The 7,214-nt window shown below is 42.9% G+C and overlaps 1 long non-coding RNA gene across 1 annotated transcript in view; it reads left to right on the top strand.

The window, feature by feature from the left end:
- Nucleotides 1-4,121, top strand: part of LOC144313693 (uncharacterized) — a 24,679-nt gene extending 20,558 nt beyond the window's left edge. Inside the window, exon 3 of the long non-coding RNA XR_013379313.1 lies at nt 4,018-4,121. This is a non-coding gene — a long non-coding RNA (uncharacterized LOC144313693). The remainder of the gene's footprint in view (nt 1-4,017) is intronic.
- Nucleotides 4,122-7,214: the final 3,093 nt, after the last annotated feature.

The following is a 7,214-nucleotide window of genomic DNA, read 5'->3' on the forward strand; positions in this document are numbered from 1 at the left end:
CATAGGACAAGTACATAGAAGGAACGGCTTTTGAATTTTCACGCACATGATAAATTCCAAGTTCTGGAAGATGTCGAATAACTTATTTATCAAAGCATTAGAGTTGCCAGGACAACAGAATTTAATTTAGTGGTGTTCGATTTACACATTGCTTTAATTCTTCTGCCAGAGTTACTTGTTTAATTCTATCTCCTTTGGTTTGGAAAGTGTTCCTGCTAAGAGCAATTATAATATCAGTAATATCCCCTGCTTTATTAATATTTTTATATAATCCAATGCCTGCTTTATTGGCCGGGACTTTTTGATCTCTTGTAATTGGTTTTATTCCAGGACATCTTGTTGCAGCTGATGCTGAAGACAATCTTAGGTTTGTACTTTTAGTACTGAATGAATTCCCATATTGATTCACAGTTGATGGCTAATTGTGCATAATCTTAGCATTATTTTTGTGCCTGCTGATATTAATCATAGCAGCCCTAGTGATGCATTGTTAACTTAGATGTTAAATTGTCTTGAAGATTCTCATACATCTCCTGTGGAAGCTTTCCTTAACTGCACGTTTATGAAATTTTTAGGGACAGTCATACTTTCCTGCATTATATTATCCCGATGAGTTAGGCAGAGCAGGTGTTGTCATTATATAAAATTTCAGTAAGTGGGATGCCTGGGTGGCTCAGTGGTTGAGCGTCTGCCTTTGTTCCAGGGAGTGATCCTGGGATCTGGAATCGAGTCCCACATCGGGCTCCCTGCAGGGAGCCCGCTTCTCCCTCTGCCTGTGTCTCTGCCTCTCTCTCTCTGCGTCTCTCATGAATAAATAAAATCTTAAAAAAAATTCAGTAATTCTCATTATTGGACAGTCATAAATATATCTAAATATAAGGTGAAAACAAACATTATCTTTGTTCTAAGAGCCAAATATAATTTTGATTATTATATTAGGTATATATCCTTTCAGAACTTTCTCCAAGATTTATATATTATCTCACTGGGTTTCTGAGTTGTTTTTTTTTTTTTAACATACATCTTGAATATTTTTTCATATTAAAAAACACACTTTAGGGGCATCTGGGTGACTCAGTGGTTGAACTTCCGCCTTCTGCTCGGGTCGTGATCCCAGGATCCTGAGATTGAGTCCCGCAAGGAAGCCTGCTTCTCCCTCTGCCTGCGTCTCTGCCTCTCTGTGTCTCTCATGAATAAATAAATGAAATCTAAAAAAAAAAAAGACAATAACACACTTCAGCAATCACTCTCAATAGCTATAAACTATCCTACTACAGGTATAATTTAATATTCCCTTAATTTTGATATATGATTTGTTTCTAACTTTTTGCTTTTAGATATAGGGCCTTGAAAAAATATTATTGTGTATTCATTTTTGTGCTCTGGTCTAATTATTTCCTTTGGACAATAGGAAGTTCTAGAAATAGAACTTCTGGACCACATAGAAACAAAATGTTAAAGCTTTTGATACATACTTAGGGTAGATATTGTACTCATATCTTGCAGGAAGTATCCCTTCAGGGTTATTTAGTAATTTGCCTTATTTCAGTCATGAGTTCATTTTACTTTTGTAACTTTGGATAATAAGATGCAGATGACAACGATAAATTCTTGTTTTTATGTCTAGGTTTAACTTGGAGTATATGGTGAGCATTCTTAGTTGCAAGCGACAGAAAGAGAAGAGACTGATTTTTTAAAAAGATTTTTATTTATTTATTCATGAGAGACACACAGAGAGAGGCAGAGACATAGGCAGAGGGAGAAGCAGGCTCTGTGTGGGGAGCCTGATGTAATCCCGGGACACGGGGAACACAATCTGAGCCAAAGGCAGACACTCAACCACTGAACCACCCTGGCACCCCCAGAACAGACTGATTTAGGCAGAAAAGTAATTGATGAGAAGGTAGCTCAACGAATCCTTGGCAAGGCAAGATGCAAGGCTGGTGTGACCCTGGTGCGAGGCTAAGCCGCATGAATAAGTGACAGAAAGGATGAAGCAGAGCTGGTCTTCATAAAATACGAAATGCCATAGTTTCATGGCTGTACTGCAGCTGACTTTGCTGGTAGCCCTAGCCCTTTGGCATCCACCTCGGGCTGCACCTGGCAATGGTCTGCCCTCCCCATGTGGGGCGGGCTAGATGTTGCAAAGCATGAATGAGCTCAGGACAAATGAGAATAGAAGGATGTGCTAGTCCGTGTGGTCTGTCACAACGGAGTACCGTATAGTGGGTGGCTTAACAGAAATGATTCCCTCACAGTTTTGGGAGCTAAGGGGGTCAAGATCAAGGGTCAATCTGATTCGATTCCTGGTGAGAGCTATCTTCTTGGCTTGAAACTGCTACCTTTCTGCTGTGCTCACATGGCCATTCCTTTGAGTGCGCGTGGAAAGAGAGGGGGTGGGGGGGCTCTCTGGTGTCTCTTCCCCAGACACGAATCTGGGGATCCCTGAGTGGCTCAATGTTTTAACGCCTGCCTTCAGCCCAGGGCGTAATCCTGGGGTCCCGGGATCGAGTCCCAGGTCAGGTTCCCTGCATGGAGCCTGCTTCTCTGCTTCTCTCTCTCTGTGTATCTCTCATGAATAAATAAATAAAATCTTTAAAAAACAAAACAAAAAGACATAACTCCCAAAGAATAAGAGCCTCACTCTTGGAACTTCAGCCTTTTCCAGGGCTCCACCTGGAACTTTAATCACCTTGTTACTCCAAATAGAGCCATCCTGGGGGTTAGGGCTTTAACATTTGAATTTTGTGGGGGACACAGACAGTCGGCCTGTAGACAGGATAAATACTCCAGACTTCTCACCTCTCAGTAGGGATAAGACTGGAACTTGCTCTGTGTCATCTCCTGGAGGTCCCCAGTCAGACTGAACCCCTTGGGCTCACAGGGGTTACCCTGTTCACTGAGGCACCTGCCTGGTTTCTTCTCTTCCCCAATTCCTGACCAGTGCTTCCTGAGATCACGGCCCACATAAACTACTTGTCTTCAAATCCTTATCTCAGGGTCTGCTTCTGGGGGGGCCATCCAACTTGACAGTTTGGACCAAAGGATGTGTTCTTGAAACAATGCCCCTGAAATTGGAGAAGGAGCATGCTGGCTGCACCTTTGCTGCTTCTTGTGTTCTAGCTCAGCCTCTGTGAGAGCCTCTGGGTTACCTGCTAGCACACTGGCTGCAGGGTTGCTGGGAAGAGCGGGGGTCTGACACAGTCAGTGCAGTTTCAGGCCTTCAAACTCAGGGTGGAGGTCCAAACACCTGCAGTCAAAAAGAATAGTAAATGTCCTTTAGGAGGGGCCATCTGTGTATTTTTGCTGGGTTACTCTATTTTCCCATTATGGGAACAGGTTGTATCCAGACCTGTGTAAAAGCCATTGTTAGCAAAGAAAATCCTGAGATTTTTCTCCTTTTATGCCTCCGTATCATTCAGCCCCACTCTTCTCTTTCAATTACAAAGGCAGTAATAAGGCATTTGCTGTAGTTCCACAAAAATAGAAAATTATCTACTGGCCACTCATAGCTAAAAGAGAAATGAAGTGAGAAATTCTTCTCCCCAGATAAACACCCGTGGGGTTTCAGCCACAAGTTGGAGAAGTTTTTTAGGAAAGCAATTTCTCAGTTCTTTTTACACTAACTTATAGAGATGATTGTGGATCCTCTAGGGAAAATACTTAGCTCAGGATTTTTGAAGTTCTGATGTAGGAGCATTTGGCCATCTGGGCCTGGTTGGTGACTGCACAGAAAATGTCTTGAGAGAGACAGATGATTTATTGGCAGCAAGGGAACAGCACGGTGCCGTCTTTCTTCCTTGTCGAGAATCCTTGCTGCAAGAGAACAAGCAGGATATTAATCAATGCAGAGTTTTAAAAGTACCTACAGCAATGAATTGATTCACGATACACCAAGAGTACAGGGACTTTATTTCCAATCTCACCGTGCTAATTTTTAAAGTGAATATGCAAATATGCTTCCAGTAAGTGCATTGCCCAACCTACTAACTCAAATATGTCATTCCTCTTCTGTAGGGAGTTTCCTGTGGCGTGAACAGAAATTCTCCAGAAGCTGGATAAATTGCCCTAGGTGTACATTTGCCAACAATACCATTACTTATTAAAGAAAACATTTTCACTATTTTAATACAGGTGAATCAATTCTATTCTCTACAAGCTTATGCCAATTGCCTTGAGGTGGGTTTTTCTCGAATGCGGTTGAGTTGAGAAGACATCACAGACAATGCAACAGAAATTCTCAGGGTATCCTTTTAACCTTAAAAAAAAAAACCCAAAACAATAATCCTGATAAAAATCGCTTACATTAAAAAAAATCGCTTACATTTGTATGATACTTTTGTAAGCACTAAAATTAGTTGCCATTTATAAAGTGCTATTCACATTTCATCCTCACAATAAGGAAAAAAAACCCCACCAAAACCACCAAAGTGACTTCGTGAGGTGCAAGGGGCAGGTCTTTGTGACCTTTCCAGACCTTCTTTTACTGCCAACAGCATTGATTACATGGTGTCATAAAAAAAGATGCAGGGATAGATGTAGAAGAATCATGACAGGAAATTGAAGGACTGTGCAGGGTACTGGACCGATGAGACAGAGGAAGAAGTTTGGCACATGAAGCCACAAGCTAACTCTGTATTCTTTCAAATCTACGTGAAAAAAAAAATCTGATGGAGTTCATTCTCTGAAGTTTGACAGCAGTCCTAGAAATTTACATGACATTTCCACTAATAATTTATGAAGCTGAAAGAAACTCTTCTAAACTATCGATAATGAAACACACATTGTGATCAACAATGCTAGAGGAAAGACTAAATTCTCTTTGTATCATCTCTGGGGAAATATGACAAAATCGATGCTATCCAAGAAGATGCAACCAAAAAAAAAAATTGTGGGGAAAAAGCCTTAGAGAGGCATGGTGGACAGTTAATGAATAAGGTTACGATTACAGTTTCTAGATTTTATGCTGTTTGTGGCATTTGTCACCTTCTGAAATGTGTAATGTTGTAATTTTTCTTTACTGAGTGAAAATACGCTCACATCTACCTGAGTATTTAGGATTTTGTATTCTTTTTTTCTTGAAGAAGTGCTCTAAAATTGTATTCATTTCAGGAGCCACAAAACCTGGGTCTTCCTATCCTTGAGGATAAATGTGCTGGTTATACTGCATGGTAAATTCTTTTTTAAGTAATCTTCATACTTAACGTGGGGCTCAAACTCACAACCCTGAGATCTACAGTTGCGTGTTCCAACGATGGAGCCAACCAGGTGCCCCGGAGTGTGATGCACCCAGGGGAGACTGTCTTCAGATGAGATCTTTAGAATTCAGCCTCTAAAAGTATAAAGATGACACTCTTCATCTGGTCACCATGTCAGAAAACAACTTTCTTTCTTTCTTTCTTTCTTTCTTTCTTTCTTTCTTTCTTTCTTTCTTTCTTTCTTTCTTTCTTCTTTCTTTCTTTCTTTCTTTCTTTCTTTCTTTCTTTCTTCTTTCTTTCTTTCTTTCTTTCTTTCTCTTTCTTTCTTTCTTTTTTTTTTTTTTTGATTTTATTTATTTATTCACAAGAGACACACACACACAGAGATCGAGAGAGAGAGAGAGAGAGAGAGAGAGAGAGAAGTAAACTCCCTGCGGGGACCCCGATGCAGGACTCGATCCTAGGGCCCCGGGATCACGACCTGAGTGGAAGGCAGATGCGCAACCACTGAGCTACACAAGCACCCAAGAAACAATGTTCTTTTCTTTTTTTGGAGACAGAGCTCAACACAGTTAGGAGAGCAGGACCCTTTTTGAGAAGAAGCAGAGCTGTATTCTTTTATTGTGATTGGGCAGATAGTTGAAGTAATAGCCACTGTGTCTTGGTGACCACTCTTAGCATACGTCCCCTTGGTATGGCAAACAAAATTCTGCAGGAGAGAACTGGCCAGCTGCCAGTGTCCTCCCTGCTTTTGATACCATCTTCATGACCATGAGCTCAGTCACTGAAATCCAGATGACAGTCAGCCGGCCTACGTTGGTCTGGGTGTGCTGGCTGACCACTCACGGCCTCTGTGTTCTGATCCCCAGATGCCTGCGCCCTTCCAGGCATTAACTATTTTGAATCCTATCCTCCAGATATCTCTGGAGTCATGGCCGTTATGAAATCATGCTTTCACACAATCAATTTTGACTCATCTTGTTAATAAATATAGCCGGTTGTTTTCGGTCCGTTTCCTGGGAATCAGATCTGAGACCCTGAGTCTGAGCAGGGAGGTGACTGGGGAGCCCTCGTGGGAGAAGCACCTGTAGAGCAGTGAGGGATGCAGAACCGGGGCTGGGCAGCAGTGGGAATGTTGCGGCCACTTCCACTGGCCTCTGTTCACCTGCATTAACAGCTCTGACCTGTGGGCTCGCCCCAGGGGTGCCCCAGAGCCACTCTTCTGAGAGCTCCCTGTGTGGTCCCTTCCCACCCGCCTGCTCAGCAGCACCCTGTTGTAGCTTGAAATCCGCCTTGGCAGGGGTTTCGATACCCCAGAAAGCTACAAAGTCAGCCTTCCTCCGACCCCCGCCCCCGCAGTTGTTAAAAAATGTACCCAACACACCATGGTGGTGGGAGAGAATCGAAGATTCTAATGCAAGATTCTAATTAGTAAGGGCGCTGGGAGTTTTCAAAGGATCTGTGGAAGGACTTCTTAGTATTTATAAAACCTTTCAAGAGTTCAAAGAAGCTTACAGGTTTTTAAAATTTTAATTATTAATTCAGGCTGATCTCTGTTAGGTGCTTGGGGACAAGTTTAATGGGCAGAAAACATTCAACAGAGAGCAGTAAAGTGTCTGAAAGAGAATGGTTGGTCTGGATGACCAAATAGCTGGATGGATTTGTGGGGAACAACAGGGGAGGGTCGGTCATGCAGCAGGCTCTGGATGATGTGGGGACGGAGGGAGAGCTCAACTGCTCTGCACAGAGCAAGTAGTAGCGCGGGGGCTGGCAGCTGGAGTGGAGTGGATGGGAGGCCTGGGGAGCCGCCTGCCAGTGGGCAGGGCTCTACACAGAGGCATGCAGAGGGCATTCTGGAGTTCGAATGGCCAGGAGACTTTAGAACAGATTCCTGGTCTTCAAACTGGAACTTGTAGCTGAGCTCTGCTCTGTATAACTCACCTCTGTCGCTCTAAACCTGTACTCTGCGTTTGCTACCAGCCCCTTGGTGATGGTGGTCCTGTAGGGAGGGCGGGG

This window comes from Canis aureus, chromosome 5 (genome assembly GCF_053574225.1).
Source record: "Canis aureus isolate CA01 chromosome 5, VMU_Caureus_v.1.0, whole genome shotgun sequence".
In the NCBI taxonomy this organism is placed as follows: Eukaryota; Metazoa; Chordata; class Mammalia; order Carnivora; family Canidae; genus Canis; species Canis aureus.